At 40.6% G+C, this 17,924-nt stretch overlaps 1 long non-coding RNA gene across 1 annotated transcript in view; it reads left to right on the forward strand.

The window, feature by feature from the left end:
* The first annotated feature begins 4,729 nt into the window (after positions 1-4,729).
* The window catches only part of LOC138160174 (uncharacterized), a 31,628-nt gene continuing 18,433 nt past the window's right edge, over positions 4,730-17,924 (forward strand). Inside the window, exon 1 of the long non-coding RNA XR_011168101.1 lies at positions 4,730-4,912. This is a non-coding gene — a long non-coding RNA (uncharacterized lncRNA). The remainder of the gene's footprint in view (positions 4,913-17,924) is intronic.

Consider the following 17,924-nt stretch of genomic DNA (forward strand, 5'->3'; position numbering starts at 1 on the left):
ACCAGATAGACAGTGTTGCAGACTTTTATTTTTTTCCACAGACTTCTAAAAGTTGTTTATTTACATCAGCTTGGGTAGTAACATTAAATCTGGGGCCCTAAATCAGTAGAGTGCACCGGGTGGTGTTGCTGAACTCTTCTAAGGACTGCACAAATCATATCCATTTATATGATCACGATCAAAGGGGGTATAAGTCACAGAATCAGAGAATGAGACGGTGAAAGGACTGCTAAGGCCATCTAGTCCAACCCAGAAGCTTCTCTTCAACCTCTGTGGCAAGTGGCCATATGGCCACTTTGTAGATCCTAGGTGGGGGGAACCTACTATCCAAAACCTTCCCACCCCTGCTTTTTTGTCAATTAGTTGTGTCTAACTCTTCTGACTCCATCCGGGGTTTTCTTGGTTTGACATTTCCTTCTCCAGCTCCTTTTATAGATGAGGAAACCAAGGCAAACAAGGTTAAATGACTTGCCCAGGGTCACATAGTAAATGCCTGAGGCTGGATTTGAGCTCAGATCTTCCTGACTCCAGGGGTGGCACTCTATTCACTGCACCATCTAGCTGCCCCGCTATCCCTACAGGTATCTCACTTTAGGATAGCTCTGATAGGAAAGGTTCCCTTACATGAAGCCTGGATTTGTCTTTCAACAACTTCTACCCATTGATCCTAGTTATGTCCTCTGGAATCAAGCAGAATAATTCTAATTTTTCTTCCACATGAAATCCTTTTAAATACCTGAAGACAAATATCATATCTCCCCTCCACCTTCATGTCTTTTTTTCTTCAGGCTAAACATATGTATTTCTTTCAAATGCATCCTCCTATGGCATAATCTCAAGGTTCTTCACCATCCTGGTCACCCTCTTCTCTAATTTTATTAATGTACTTCCTAAAATATTGCCCACAGAACTGAACAGAGCACTTTAAATATGGCCTGACCAGGACAGAATACAATGGCAGTATTTACTACCCAGTCCTGGACATTGTGCTTGTCTTGATGCAGCTTTAGATGCCATTAACATTTTTTGGCTGCCATATCATTCTGTTGACTGAGGTTGAGCTTGTAGTGCCTACCCCCTTCCTAGGCATTTTTTAAATAAAATGGTGTCTAGCCGTTCCTCCATAGTGTTGTACTTGTGAAATTGATTTTTTACGCCCAGGGCAAGACTTTACATTTATTCCTATTAAATATCATCTTCTTATACTTGGCCAAATGTTTTTACTATTGAACTCTTTTAGGATCTTTACTCTATCATCCAATAGATTGTCTATGTCACAAGTTTTATATCACCCATACATCTGCTAAGCCCAGCACCTACACCTATATCCAAATTAGTGGTAAAAAAATGATAAATAGTATAGGTCCAGACACAGATCCTTAGGGCACTCAACTGGAGACTCCCCTCCATGTTGACATTGGAAGGAGGTTTCATTATTGATCTGTTAATAAATCTTTTTTTAAATAAGTCTGTTCTACTGAGATCGATTCTAAAATTTGTTTTGAAGCTGAGAGTGATGGAGAAATTGTATGTTGTGAGTGAACATCAGAGTGTTTCTGTGTGGATCACAGCAGTTTGTGCATGATTCCAGGTGCACATCTCCCAGGGGGGTAGGTAAGTATTTAGGGATCCCAAGGAGAGAGAAAATGAAGGCAGCTTTCAGAGGCTGGTGCCCTGGTCTGTGCAGCTAGCCAGTGAAATGGAGCATATGCTGCTCCTAGCACCTCCCCAAATAATTACAGCATTGGGGCACAATGATGAACAGCTCTGACTGATAATCTGAACTGACGGCTTTATGAGTACCCGGGAGTCTCTTTGGAGGATCAGAGAGTAGCTGGCAGGCAGGAGTAGACCCAGAGCCAGAGAGAGTGTGAGGATGAAATGATTCAGGACAGCCCAGCTGGAAGCCTACCTCCTTCATCAAAACTTTTCAGATTACTTCTAATGTGCAGGGGTCTCCTCTAAATCCCCAGTGTTCCTTTGGAGTCTGCGACACCACTGGGCACTTACTTACAAACTGGCATTCATTTTTCTTTAGTTTTTTTCTTATGTGATAATCTTATTTTTCACAATGGGATTTTTAGCTGCTCCAGGTGAGGGAGGGGTCATGCCTTCTACTTGTTTCAAACCCCATATAGTTACATAGTATAATGGTTGGCATAGTGCTGGACTCAGTGGTAACCCACCTAAAAAACCCACAACCTCACACAAACTGTTTAAAATACACACACTCACATAAGCGTGCACACACACACACACACACTCCTTAAAAACAGAAATGAAACTGCACCTGTGATTTTATTGGTGGAAGAAATTTCCAAGAAGAATAAACTTCTTCTAGTAGAAATGGACATCTACTCTGCCATTTATAGAGTTGCCTGAGGTCAATGGTCAGTGCTTGTACAGGGTCACATAGCTTGTACCTGACTCTAAGACCAAATCTATACTGTGGGGTGGGGAACCTGTGGCCTCAAGGCCACATGTGGACTCCTAGGTCCTCAAGTGTGGCCTTTTGATTGAATCCAAACTTCACAGAACAAAGTCCCCTAAGAAAAGGATTTATTCTGTAAAATTTAGACTCAGTCAAAAGGCCATACCCAAGGACCTAAAAGGCCACATGTGGCCTTGAGGCTGGAGGTTCCCTACCCCTGCACTAAACCCTGAGAGTGCTTCTTTCTCCTTTCTCTGTCTCTCTGTCTTTGTCTCTGTCTCTCTCTCTCTCCCTCTCTCCCTCTGGGTGTTTCTGTCTCTATGGCTCTTTTTCTCTGTCCTCCTCCTCCCATATATATATGGATTTGATGTATTTATATATAATTAAATAACATTGATTTTCTTAAATATCGTCTCTGCCACCTGGCTTCTTTAAATTCCTGCTAAAATCCCAGCTTCTACAAGAAGCGTTTCCTGATTCCCTCTTAATGCTAGTGACTTCTTTCTGTGGATTATTTCTAACTTATCCTGTATATAGCTTGTTTATACATAACTGTTTGCATGTTGTGTCCCCGATGAGATTGCGAGATCCTTGAGAACAGGGACTGTCTTTCATTTCTTTTTTTCTATCCCTGTCACTTTACACAGTGACTGGCACATAGTAGGCACTTAAATATTTACTGACTTTTAATTTTGATGATGATACTAAAGAATGACTTTTAAGTGAAATAATTACTAAGGGATATAATTCTATAATTCAGAACTTCCCTCCCTTAGTATTCATTCTTTCTTTCATTTTTAATTTTAAGATCGTTGTCAAAAGTCCTTTTCGGGAGTGTGTGTGTGTTGTGTGTGTGTGTGTGAGTGAGTGTGTGTGTGTGGTGTGTATGTGTGGTGTGTGTGAGTGTGTGTGTGAGTATGTGTGTGTATGCATTTTGCTACCAATTTCTCTAATACCTTGAGAGGCAGCATGTCATAGTGGAAGGGTCAGGAAGACCTGAGTTCAAGTCCTGCCAGTGGCACATATTGATCACTGGCAAATCACTTAAACTCTCAGTGGCTTTGGCAACTTTATAAGCTGATCTGTATCAATGGAAGGTGTTACAGTACCCTAATTTCCCCATACAAAGGCAATCACAAAGCTAGAACCCAGGCCTTCCACCCATTCTCTCCTCTCTAAGGGAAAAAAAAGATCATAGCTTGTAGATTTAGAAGAGACTCTAGGTCAAATCTAATCCTCCTTGTTTTATAGATGGAGAAACTGAGGCCCAGAGAGGTTAACTGACTTACTCAGGGTCATACCTCTAGTAAGTTTGAACTCAAGTTTTCCTGACTCCAACACTAACAATCCATTTTTCCACCTAGCACTTTGATATTGAAAAATGTTTATGTTGTTTTGATTGGTATTGCATTGTGTATAAATAAATTTGGGATGAAGACTTTCTGTTGCTTATATAGTGCTTTACAATTTATAAGTGTCTCACATATATTATTTCATTTGATCCTCAACAACAATCTGGTGAGATAGGTGCTACAGATATTATTCCCTTTTTTTTTCAAGTGAGGAAACTGAAGCTAAAAGGTTAAATTACTTCCCCATGGTTATGTAGTCAGTAAGTATTAGAAAAAGGATTTAAACCCAGGTCTCTCCTGATTTCAAGTCTAGGGCTCTTTCCCCTTACAATGTTTTGCCTACAATGTATATAACACTTTAAGATTTACAAAGCACTTTAAAGTATTGTCTCATTTTATCTTCCCAGGAAGCTTAGGAGGTAGGTACATTTTACACATAGGGAAGTAGAAGCAGATAGAGGTTAAGTGCCCTATCCAGGGTCATGTAGCTGGTAAGTGTCTGAGGTCACATTTGAACTCAGGACCTCCTGACTCCAGATACAGCTCTTTTCCTACTGCATCATATGTTTGGAGAGGTAGCTCATCACATTTCTTCATTAATACATGTTTCTTTGACGGAACATAGCCAGTGAGCCAGGTCCTGAATTAAGTAGAAGGGAAATATTAGATCAGATCCTAATTGGGAAATTGCAATTTCAGTCATACCAGGCAGCTTGAAGTTGAGAAAGTCCTGTTCTTTAAAATAATTCTATAACCGTATAAAAACCTGTTGTAGATAATAAAAAACAATTCATTGCAGAGGCTATTTTTATTCACAGATCACAGAAAACTTTCCCAGTGTTAAGCTCATTTTGCAAATAGCTATGGAGGAAATGAAAATGAAGCCTTTGGGTGGTACTTGAGAATCTGTAGTAGTAGTTGATATAGGCTGTGATTATGTGTGTGTGTGTGTGTGTGTGTGTGTGTGTGTGTGTTTCTATTGTGCTCAAGAGTTGTGCTGCAACAGGAAGTAGGGATGACAGAGGCAGAGGGGAACTACTATTGGCAAATGTAGACTGGCCTGCTGTGGATTTGACAAGTCAAGCAGAATTTCTGCAGACCTAAGGAGTTTCCACAGTGATCCCCATGGGTGAGTTTTGTTGAATTTTTCTACTTCAAAGTGGGCAACATTCCAGCAAGTTACAGACTCCAGTTGGATTTTTTTTTTAAGCTTGTGAGCTAGAGTAATTCCTTCAAGATAATAGATGGACTCATTGTTTGTAAGGATTGGGTTTGGACATTAACAACTAGACCAGTGCTAATACAGATAGACAGAGCACCCACAGCTGTGTAACTACCATTAAAATAAAAAAAAAGTCCCTGTAATATTTGCTCATTACCCCACCCACAGCTGGAATTATAAAGCTGATGCAAGCTTGCTAGAAATTTAAAGCATGAGATGATTAGCCCTAGTACTTTGGGAGTAAATGATAGGATTAGTTGAGGATAAGCTATTATTAGGTCTGTCAATATTTGTTAATTGCTGGACGAAAGTGTTTCCTCCATTTTGCCTCTCCCCTGACTCTGTCTCTCTGAGTCTCTGTCCTCCTCCCTCTCGCTCTCTTTTCCTCCCTTCCCATGCTCCAGCCTACACTCTCCTCTTGGCCATGGAGTATTGGGGGAAATATAGAAGAGCCCAATCCCAAAGATAGATGTAGGAATCTGTTCCAGAAATACTGCATATGGCTTACTTTAGGACTACTCCCATCCATATGTGTCTATCCGTCAACAATGCCCTGAAGGAAAACCACCGGACTGTGAGACCACAGGGCTCTCATGAGAATCCCACCCACTACAACAACAAAAAAAAAACCCAAGTTCTACATGTGGAGTGAAGAAAGAGACACATTAAGCTATATAATTATGACATTCTCAGTCATGTATCCTATCAGGCACTTGCAGTGTTCTTTTCCAATTTATTTCACTTTTCCCCTATCCTTTTTTTTTTTTGCCTGTTCTCATTTTTACCTGCCCTTTCTCCCTCTTCCTAAATGATTGATGAGGTAGGTTGACAATCCCCCCCCCCCCCAACCCAAAAGAAGGTCAGGACCTATTCACTTCTACACAGAATCAGAGTATAGTCAAAACCACTGGAATGAGATGTAGCTGATTCTTACTCAGATCTAATTTTTCTCTCCTTTAGGGGGGTATGAAGCTAGGGCTAAAACTACATCTGGACTGTTAAAAAAAAAAAACCCAAAGTATCAAGATCTATAATTTGATTCTGTCTTCTTGGAAGGAAAGAAGCTTAGAGATAAAGCAAAGAAATAACATGCAGCTAACAATACCCAGGAAAATGAAATCAGTTCTTAATTGTACAAACAAAATTGTACAAAACCAAGAATTTGCCTTCTGAATCAAACCATTTGTTTGCTTATTTGTTCAGATTCATAAAACATTAGTGCTAGAAGGGACCAAGGATCACTTAATTCAGTCCCTTTGTTTTGTAGAAGAAGAACCCAAAAGCTGGAGAAAGGAAATTACACAATTCAATTAAATTCAGTGAACATTTATTAACCACTTACTAGGCACAGTGAATAGAGTGCTGGGCCTAGAGTAAGGAAGACTCATCTTTCTGAGTTCAGATCTGGCCTCAGACATTTACTAGTTGCGTGACCCTAGGTAAGTCACTTAACCCTGTTTGCCTCAGTTTCCTCCTCTGTAAAATGAGCTGGAGAAGGAAAGGGCAAACCAGTATCTTTGCGAAAAACCCCAAATGAGGGTCACAAAGACTTGGATAAATTGAAAAATGATTGAGCAGTAGCAGGATGTCCCAGGCACTGTGCTAGGCAGTAGGGATACAAAGGAAAAAAAAATCAGTCTCTGCCCTCAAAGAGTTTACATTCTATGAAAACAATATTTTCACAGAAAATGAAATACAAAATATAAAAAAATTAATGTCTGGAAGGACAGAGTATCAATATGAAGGATAGTTTGTTAACAATAGGGTGGAATTCCAGCTGGCACAGTGGAAAGACAGTGTATAGTGGGATAGAAATATAGGATGGATGGGTTTCACTTGGATGGGCAAGAAGGAGGAAAGAACTAGCCCACGAAGCTGCTACTCTATGGTTCCATTCCAAATCACAGGGATTCTTATGAAACAGGGACTACAGGGCAATTGGGGATAGAAGAATGAGGCGTGTTTGAATCAGCAGCCAGGTCATCTCTGCCCTGACCATGGATGACACCAGTACTGAATAGGTGACCTCCTCCAGGGTACTGAATCAAAGAGCAGAAACTCATTCCAAGGGCTTCTGTCTTCAAATTATTGCTTTTTCCATTATGCCATGCTCCCTCCCTATTGCAAAATACTTATTTGATCATCAGCATTAACCATACTAAAACCAGTCTTGCCAGTTTGACCCAGAATATTTGCAGTGCAACCAGAATTACGTTGGACTTTAACTATCAATTGACTTATAGCCATAGCCAATCCAACCCAAGTATATCCTTTGAACTAGAGCATTTTAATTTTTTTTCTTTTAAATTTTTCTGGTCTTTATTAATTTTTTTGTTTACTTTTAGTTTACAAGATTCAGTCCCACAATTCCTTGAGTTTCAAATTTTCTCTCCCTGTCCCATGGTGGCATATAATCAAGTATAGGATCTGCAAATACTTTCACATTAGACATTAGTCAGGTTATAAAGAAGGATTGTATCAGATGGAATGAACAATGGGAAAGAGGAAACAAAACCAAACAAGAAAAAGACAGAGAGCAGGTTGTTTGCTTCAATCTGGATTCAAACTCAGTTCGAATAAGAGTATTTTTAACATGTGGTGACTATATGACAGAACCTATGTTAATTCATAAGACTTGCATCCTACTGTAAGGCTTCCCTACCTGAAAATAACATACCCTTCACTTGTCTAAGAAGCTACAGTTCTCAAAGCACCTTATTTTTAAAAATTATTTTTAGTTTTCAACATTCACTTCCATAAGATTTTGAGTTCCACATTTTCTCCCCATTTCTCCTCCCTCCACCTCAAGATGGTGTGTAAATTGTGAAATAGGCTCATCGCGTATGTTCATTTTAAACCTATTTTCTTTTAGTCATGTTGTACACAAGAATTAGAACCAGTGGGAGAAACCGAGAGAAAAAACAAACAAAAAAAAGAGAGAGAGAGCAAATAATATGCTTCAATCTCCATTCAGATTCCATCCATTTTCTGGATGTGGACAGCATTTTCCATCATGAGTCTTTTGGAATTGTCTTAGATCCTTGCATTGTGAAGAAGAGATAAGTCTATCACAGTTAGTCATCATATGATATGGCTGTTACTGTATACAATGTTCTCCTGGTTCTGCTCACTTCTCCCATCATCAGTTCATGTAAGTCTTTCCAGGTATTTCTGAAGTCCACCTGCTCATCATTTCTTACAGCATAATAGTATTCCATTACATTCATATACCATAGCTTGTTCAGTCATTCCCCAACTGATGGGCATTCCCTCAATTTCCAATTCTCGCCCACTACAAAAAGAGCTGCTATAAATATTTTTGTATTTGTGGGTCCTTTTCCCATTTTCATGATCTCTTTGGAATATAGACCTAGAAGTGGTATTGCTGAGTCAAAGGGTATGCACAGTTTGATAGCCCTTTGGGTATAGTTCCAAATTGCTTTACAGAATGTAAAGTTCACAAGTCCACCAGCAATGCATTAGTGTTCCAATTTTCCCACATCTTCTCCATCATTTATCATTTTCCTATTTTGTCATGTTAGTCAATCTGATAGGTATGATGTGGTAACTCAGGGTTGTTTTGATTTGCATTTCTCTAATCAATAGTGACTTAGAGCATTTTAAAAAAATGTGACTATAGATAGCTTTAATTTCTTCATCTGAAAATCACCTGTTCATATCCTTCTCAAAGCACTTTCACAACCATTATTTCCTTTGATCCCTATAGTATCCCTGTTACACTTGTGGGGCAAGCATTATTTCTGTTTTATGGAGGAAAAAAAACTGAGACTCAGATAAGAGAGGTAACTTCCCTATCTTCAAACAGCTTATTAATGACAGAACTGGGTCTAAACTCGCTTTCTCCACTGCTATGCTACCTCTTTTGATAGCTAGTGCATGGTTCCTTAACTGTAATTGGTGTCCTATCTTGGTCCAAGAAAGAAGCACACCTTGAAAATCTTGCTGGCAAGTAACCTCCTGAGTCCCACCTGGACTTTCTAATTAATTTGTAGAGCAATTAGGGATATTCGCTGTACAGGAGTCATTATGCAGTCTTGCTACATGAAAAGAAGATACCTGGGGCAGCTAATCAGGTTAGAGATAATTATTTTGCTTAGGAAAAAAAGTTTACGTGTGGGAAGATAGAAAGGAAAAGGAAAGTATCCCTCAAGAATCACAGCTCAGAATATCTGCATCTATGCCATTTATATGTAGATATGTGTATATGTACATATATGTCTAGTTCATTATCTATACCTAGACCTACATATCATCTCTATATATGGTCATATAAACATGTACCTAGTTCAGATTGAAATGAATATAGGATTCAAGCTGTTGCCATCTAGAAAGATGATCATAGTGATATGTGATCATTTCAACAATTTAAGAAACATTTATTAAATACCTGTTGTGTGTGAGAGCCTGTGGTTAAGGCCGTGGATACACAGATAGATCCAGCATTAGACTCTTCTGTGAAGGAGATTATTGTAACAGGAGGAGGAAAGAGCTGTGCTCAAATGGTTATGGTGGAAAAGACATCAAGGCAATTCAATTCAACAAGATCTTCCAACTGTTATGTGCAAGGCCCTGTGCCAGGGCTTGGGACTGAAAGACAAAAATAAAGCAATTCCTGCCCTCAAAGAGCTTACATGATAGCAGGGCATACCCATGAGCAGTTAATAAGTGCAGGACAACTTAAGGAGGAAAGAGTACACAATTGGTAGGGACAGATACGGGGAGGCAGGAAGGGCTTCCAGGTGGGAGACACAAGCACCCAAGCTATGATATGATGCTAGATATTCTAAGAGGTAAAATAAAATACTGAATGAGAGGAATGGTAAATAGGTTAGTCTGACTGGAGTGTAAAGTGTGAGAAGGGAAATGATTCAGAATGTGAAGGGCTTTACATTTGGGGTTGATGTTTTTATTTTTTTTCCCCATAAAGGTACTCAGGAGCCATAGACAAAGTGCTATGAGAAATCTGAAGAAGAAATTACCTTCATTTGAGGAGGGGCAGTGTCAGGAGAGGATAAATAGAGGAAATTACCCAAGCTGTACCTTAAAAGAAAGGGAAGGGTTTAATCGATGGAGATAACTGGAGTAGAAATCCATTCCAAGCATGAGGGATAGTATCAACCAAAGCTCAGGAACAAATAAGCAAAAGCAATGAAACAAGACAGGGCAGGAAAGAACATGAAACAGAATTGTCCAGTTTGTCTGGAACATTGAATCTTTTTTTTTTTCCCTAAGGAAGGTTCCCATGTCCTGGGGCAGCACAGAGAAAATCAGGGAACTTTGGGTGGTGTCGGGCAGCATATGGTTATAGGTGGGTAGGGTTGGCGCTTTTCCCTTTTCATTATATACAGCAACTCAACAGAGTCTGAAACCTCTGTGATGTAGAATGCTGAGAACTAGATAGATTTTCTAATCTCAGTCTTCTCTGATTATGACCATAGATAGGAACAGCAACTGCTTCTTGACAGAGCCAAGTAAAAAACCATAACCCACTTCTGAGAGTTTACATATTCAGCAAAGTCATATAAATAGACACATACTAGCTGTTTGACCCAGGGCAAGTGAACTAACCTCTCAGTGTTCTTTCTGTTGTTCAGTGGTTTCAGACTTTAACTGACCCCATTTAGGGTTTTCTTGGCAAAGATACTGGAATGGTTTGCCATTTCCTTCTCCATCTCATTTCACAGATGGGGAAACTGAGGCAATGTAATGCCAATCAAAGCAGCACACTTGAGGACTGCTGCTGCGAATATGTTTTAAGGGTCGGATCGCACAATGTAAGCACTCTATTCAGAACTAAACCTTGAGCCAAGAAACTAAAGCATTCCCAATTCATGACAACCTAACACAGTCTTACCAGGGTGGCCACGTGACCTTGAACAGCCACAAAAGTACATAACCTAGCATACCCCCATCTTATACATTCTTTGGGGAGTGAGCAATCAACTCCTCCTCACTCAGGTACTGTTCCAAAATACTTGTATATGCAATCAGGGGGTCTCAAGTCGGAGTCTTCCCTTAACACGGCACATCCCCAGGGGTAGCAGAGAACACAACACACTCCACCCCTAGCTCACAGTAGGTTACAACTCCCTCAATCTAAACAGTGTCTAAGTCCTCTTAGGGGTGTGTCCTTCTCCCCACGCTGCCGTTGCAGGCTCCCCCCTGGCACTCTCAGGTGCACGCATGCTCTAATGAGCCGAAGGGTCCAAGTCCTAACACTGTTCTAGGCCATCCCTTTCCCCCTTCATCCTTCCCTTCCAAGTCCTGATGGGTGGCTGGGCGACAAAGCCAACAGGGTGGGTTCCTGGGGTTATAGCGCTTCCGCCCGCCATCCCACCATAGACAACTCCACCCTGGGTCCAAACCTTCTCAGGGATACGTGGCAGGAAAGCACGCTCACTGCTCCCGCCTGCAAAGTTTCCATCTTGACTTGGGGCAGAGTTATGTGGCTCCTTCTCCTATGGGCTTGTGGGCTGACTGCCCCCTGCTCCTGCCTGGGTTCACACACAGGCAGCTCTCTGCTTCTGCTCCGTGTCTTACCTCACGGGGAAAGAGCCTGCTCCCTTCCAGGCCCCCCTTGCTGCTGCCTAGGTCCAGGCACAGCAGACTCCAGAGACTCCTGCCCTCATCTTCTGTCTCTGTCCCGCACCATCCCAGCTTTGGGGCAGCTTGTCCTCCCCCAGCTTCACATGGGGAGGGTCTGCTCTGGCCTGGGCTCTGGGCACAGCAAAATAACACAATAACCGGAAAATAACAGATAACTATCCCTGTCTCACTAAAGCCCATACTTTAGTATTTTATTCTAGTCCAGTGTTCCAGTGTTCTCACCGAGGGTTGGTATCAGAAGGCTCCTCTCTCTATCAGGGGTCTCCTCTCCAAGCCTTGATGAGTGATTCACATTCGCTGCCAGCCGCCCCAAATAACAGCTAACTGTCCTTCGAGGAGCGAGCCCAAAGGCAATATCTCACCTCAGAATACATATACACTTGGGCTAATGGGTTCAGAGCCAGAAGGCATCAAAGCCCACATGGCTCAGTACCTGATTGTCTCAGAGCCAAAAGGCACAAAAACCTACCCCAGCTGTACAATCGGGGTTCAAAAGTGATTGATCCTTCAGATGTTTAGAATTTAGCATGAGTCTGGGAAACTAAACTCCAAAAAGAAAAATAACAAAAGTCCCACCTTGCACTCATAGGCAAACAGTATTAAGTGACTTCTCCAAGGTCACATAGCTATTAAGTGTCTGAGGCTGGGTTGAATTCAAATCCTTCTGACTCCAGGCCTGCTGCTCTGTCCCCTGCAGCACTTACCCGCCCTCTCAGTGCTCTAGGCTACTAGACTAGCAGCTGCCGAGAAGGTGCCTACTTATTCATTTACTTCCTTACATCAATGAAATCTTAAATCCAGTCCTAGAGTAACTGATCGTCCCTTCCATTCTTCCTTTCTCAAAAAACAAAAACAAACAAAAATGTCCCCTAAAATGGGATGTTTGCTTATAAATTATTCAGGAAAGTTCCAAAACCATCTCAGGCAGTGTGGCACAGCTGAAAGACAATTGTGTTTAGTCCTGAGTTCAAACCCCAGTTTTATCCTGTGTAAGCATGGAGAAGTTACTTCACCTTTGAAGCTTACTTTTCTCATCTGTAAAATGAAGAGTGAAAAGATGTAGATGGTCTATGAAGTCCTTTCCAGCCTTACACATAGGCTCTTAAGGGGAGGATTTTTAATTTGTCAGCCTCAAAACTCCCTTTGGTGACTATAATTGATTCTGAATCTGACAAACTAATTGGAAAGGGGACAGTAATTCCATTGAACAGTTCTATACCTTTCTGATCAATAAAGGGTTTTGTGCAGTCAGGCACTAAGCTGGGGAGGGGGATGGGAACCTGGAGGGGAAAATACAGAGGTAAATAAAGCACAATCCCTGCCCTCAAGAGATGACAGGCAAGTTATACAGGAAAATCTGCAACAAGTCAGAGTCCTCAGCTATCATGAGACAAGGCAGGGACATCCTTGTCAGTCAGTGACTCAACTAACATTTATTAAACAGCTCCTATATGCTAGATACTGTGCTAAACAATGGTGATAAAAAAAGGGAAAAGGCAGTCCCTGTTCTCAAGGATCTTAGTCTAATGGATAATAGATACATGCAAACAATTATGTATAAATAATATATAAAATAAATTGAAGATAATTAACAGAGGGAAGGCACTAAGGACTGGGAAAGGTTTATTTCAGAAACTGGCACATTGACTAAGACTTAAAGAAGAAATCCAGGGAAACCAAGAGGTAGAGTTGCAGACATGGGGCACGGCTGGTACAAATGTCCAGAGTTGGGAGATAGAGTGTCTGAGGGGACTGGTGACATTGGATTGAAGAATATGTGGAGGAGTGTAAGGTGTAAGAAGACTGGAAAGGTAGGAAAGGGTCAAGTTATAGAAGGCTTTTATAACAAGCAACAGTATATACAATGGCAATTTGCAAATGATAAAAATGAAGATGGACATGCCCATTGGCACCTTGTTGAGAAAACTAAAGATATCTGATTAAGACTCAGTAACTGGGGCTGTCCTCAGGATGAATTAATAATTTGGCTTGTTGCTTGGCACTTCCTAAAGGATGGGTTTCACTGACAGGATCTACCATCGAGATAATTTGGTTGGCATGGACTCTTGGGAGTATGGCCACATGTATGCTTCTCTTATCAAAGGAGCTACCCCTTTGTGCTGTCCTATAAAAGGGGCCTTCCTCAGGAATTCAGTAACTATTTTCAACTGTTTTCCTCCTGAATTTCGTCTGGAGAGATTCCGAGAGTGGAGCAAATACAATGTAGTTCTTTCCCTCTGGAAGGAGGCCGTTAATAGAGGATTTGTCAAGACATAGCAGAGTTAGACGTAGGCTTAACCATGTGTCCAAGAGAGGAGTTCCTGTATGTTGCTGTTCCTGGACCCTCAACTCCCTTATTTCTAGGAGTAATGGGGAAAAGAGGTGACCTGATCCCAGAATCTTGCAGGTAGATTTCTTGTAATGCCAGCTTTGCTGGTACCTTCTTGAATGATCTTGTCTAAGACCTTGAGGATCTGTCTTTCTAATCATAAAGAGGAAATTTATTGACCCATGTACCTCTTGGAAAGAGAAGAGGATCACCCATGTACCCCTACTCATATGCCACACCTCCGATTGAGGGAGCACCAAAGGATCAGAACTACGACACGGGAGAACAAGAGACCTGAACTTCACTCTCTGCTGAGTTTTTTTGGAGAAGGGGGTTACCTGTCTAGCAACCTCATGGCTTTCCTTTCTTGGGGAAGGCAAATTTAAATTATGCGATACTGCTAAGTTGGAAGATTTTGTGGTCCTGCGGAAAAGTAGGACCTACCAGAGCAGGGGAATTGTATTGAATGAGCCCTTTGTGTGTTTCCTGCATTTCTTTATGAGTTCCTGTGAGTCCTTTAAGTTTTCTGTATTTTCTCTAGGGCGAAATAAATCTGTTACTATTGTTATATTTGATGCTTGTATGAGATCTAAGGGGACCCTTATACCAACAACTGTGGAGACCTAGACATGAGCTGTATGCTGATATTTTCTCACATTAAACTCTTGGATGGGTGGTGCATGAGCCAAAGAGGAATGATTTGGGGGAGAAATCTCCAATGTCAGACCCAGTCTGCATAAACACAGGACATAGCGGTGCTGGCAGATGGGTTACATAAGCATGTGTACATATACATATGTGAATGTATGTAGGCATAGATACACATGCACACAACATTCATATATTATTAACTCAAACTAAGTAATAAAGGTTTTTTCATTAACTTTGATTTTTCACCATTCAGTGTTCAGTGTTAATATAGGAGATCTATTAATTACAGAAATCAGGTCATAATGGCAGTCTTTGTCATCTAAAAGGATATATTTTCTTATATGAAGTTCTGAAAGCTTGGATTTGGTGATATTCCTGGTGCTAGAAGTTTGAGATGATACGGACTGCAGAGGCCTGACTCCACTTCGGAGCACACCTATAGATATTCTCTAGCTGTTTCTGGTCCACTTACTGCATAGTGAAGAATAGCAGGGGTGTGTAGTAACCAGATCCTAACAGTTCCTAAGAGTCAATTGTTAAATTTTCAGTGTATTTAACACCTCAGAAATCAGAAAAGGTTATAAATCAGAGCTTGATTTATTGTTTTGTTGATTGTCTAGACTTAAGAAAGTGATGGATAAAATGTTAATTATGGAGATTAAACTTAAATGTGCCATGTATCTTTTTTATTTAAGAGAACTGGTTATTAAACATTTACTAGCATACCACTGTGCCTTTTCCTCAATGTAGTAGTTCCCTCTCCTTCCTTCCTGGAGGTCACTAGTTGAAAAGACAACTCTCAGAAAGGTCTCCAAAGGTTCAGTAGTGGGGATTTCCTGCCTATCTCACCTCCCTCCAGAGCACCCCTCTCCCCAGCTCCCACCCAGTGAGTGCACAGCCTTCTAGGCAAGCCATTGCCTGGTATAGGTCATCTCCTATTTTCATCTTGTTCCCTTTGTTACAGAGTCTTAATTCTCTCTTCACTCTTCACCCCTTCCCATTCCTTGTGATCAGCAGAAGGGAAAGAAAGTTTCTTCACTGGGGACATTTGTATGTACTCTTGGTTCCAGTTCAATAACAAAACAAAAACCTTTTTCTTTACTAGGAAGCAAATAGACTGGAAATAGAGAATACCTGTGCATTGTCTGAAGTGGGGAGTCAGTCCCCTCCATCCCACGTCATCATAAGCTTCCAGAAGCAGGCTCACCAAACTCCTATCTTCCCAAGACTTGGTCCTTATTGGCAGGTTCCCCCATGAGACTCAATAACTTGATTCCTTCTATCATGATGCCATATAGATAAGTCTTTTTTAGGACCTATTTGTATAAAAATATTTATAGCAGCTCTTTTTGTGGTGGCAAAGAATTGGACATCAAAAGGATGCCCATCAGTTGGGGAATGGCTAAACAAGTGGTGGTATATGATTGTGATGGAATACTACTGTGTTGTAAGAAATGACAAACAGGATGATTTCAGAAAAATCTGTACTTACATGCATTGATGCAAAGTGAAGTGAGCAGAACCAGGAGATCACTGTACACAGTAACAGCAATATTGTATGATGAAGAACTATGAATGATTTTGCTATTCTCAGCAATACAATGATTCAAGACAATCTGAAAGGAGTCATGATGAAACATACCATCTGCCTTCACAGAAAGAACTGATATTGTCTGAATACAGACTGCAGCAGGCTATTTTTCACTTTCTTTCTTTCATTCTTTTTTTAACTTCAAGTCTTCTTATACAAAATGACTGATATGGAAATATTTTACATGATTGCACATGGATAACTGGTATCTGATTTATTACCATCTTGGGGGGTAGGGGAGAGCGGGAAGGAGGGATAGAATTTGGAACTCAAAACTTTAAAAAAACATAAAAATTGTTTAAACATATAATTGGGGGGAAATAAAATGTTATACATACATACATACATACATATATATACATATATATATATATATATGTTGTTCATAATATACCTAACTTGTGAGCCTAGTTGAGAAATGAAATTAATAACAAGAGAGAAATGAATTGGAGATTCACTCACAGACGCCATGGAATTCTGATAAAGGAAAATCAGAGTCATCAAGACTGGATAGAAAGGATTCTAGGTTCTTGGATCCAAGGGAAGATAGACAATAAAAATATGGAATGGCAGCAAACAGAAAAAAAAGTTTCAAAGAATGCCTTCCATTGTTTGGACAGTAGGAGAGGAAAGTTGAACTGTCATTTGATGAAAACCTGTGTGTATGGCTTTGAGTTGTATTTTCCCATAACTTTTTTTTTTTATAGCAATTGGGGTTAAGTAACTTGCTCAAGTTTACATGGCCAGTTATTTCTGGGTGTGGTGCTAAGTATCTGAGCCTGGATTTGATCCCCAGGTCATCCCAACACTGGGACCAGTGCTCTTACTCGATGAGCCACCTGGCCGCCCCTTTCCCATAACTTTTGAGCATGACATATGATGTCCTTGTGGTCTGAGTTGAGAGACATTCTTAAGCATGTAACTTATTTCTAGGGAGTGAGAATACAGATGAGAACAGGACCCCAGGAGGAATTTCCCATAAAATGTCTTCTGCAGTACTGAGGACTTAGCCTCCTATTTGATTTTTGCTTGATTAATTCAATTTAATGTGATCTTAAGCTGAATTAATAGAAGTTTAGAATGATCGCAAAGATAGACTCACTATATTCTTTTCTGATCAGAGCACATTTGGAGTATTGTGTACTGTTCTGGGCATCACATCTTAGGAAGAACATTGTTAAGCTGGAGAGTGCCCAGAGGAAGGCAGCCAGGAGGGTGATGGACCTTGAGAAAATGTATGATAGAAAGATTACTTGAAGGAAACGTGGATATTTTTATCCTGGAGATGAGATTGGGAGGTGAGATAGGGTTTCTCCTTCTGGAATTACTCGTCTTAAGTTATTTGTGATCCTATGATGTATTTCCACATTGTTGGCACCTGATGACTATTTGTTGATTGATTGAGGCATTGATTTCTTTATTCAAATATTTATTAAGTATCTGTTTGGAACAGAAAACTGTGCTGTTAGTTGCTAAGGGAAACACAAAGTTTAGATAAGCCAGAATCCTCATCCCCTTGGAGCTCATACAGATATGAGTATATGAGCAGGTATAACACACTGGATAAATGGGTAAGAGATGTACAAGTGTGATTAGTGTGTGTGTGTGTGTGTGTGTGTGTGTGTGAGAGAGAGAGAGAGACAGAGACAGAGACAGAGAGAGAGAGAGACAGACAGAGACAGAGAGACAGAGAGAGAGACAGAGAGAGAGACAGAGAGAGA

Source organism: Petaurus breviceps, unplaced genomic scaffold (assembly GCF_028583685.1).
Source record: "Petaurus breviceps papuanus isolate PSGF00001 unplaced genomic scaffold, PetGlider_PUasm1.0 118, whole genome shotgun sequence".
NCBI lineage: Eukaryota > Metazoa > Chordata > Mammalia > Diprotodontia > Petauridae > Petaurus > Petaurus breviceps.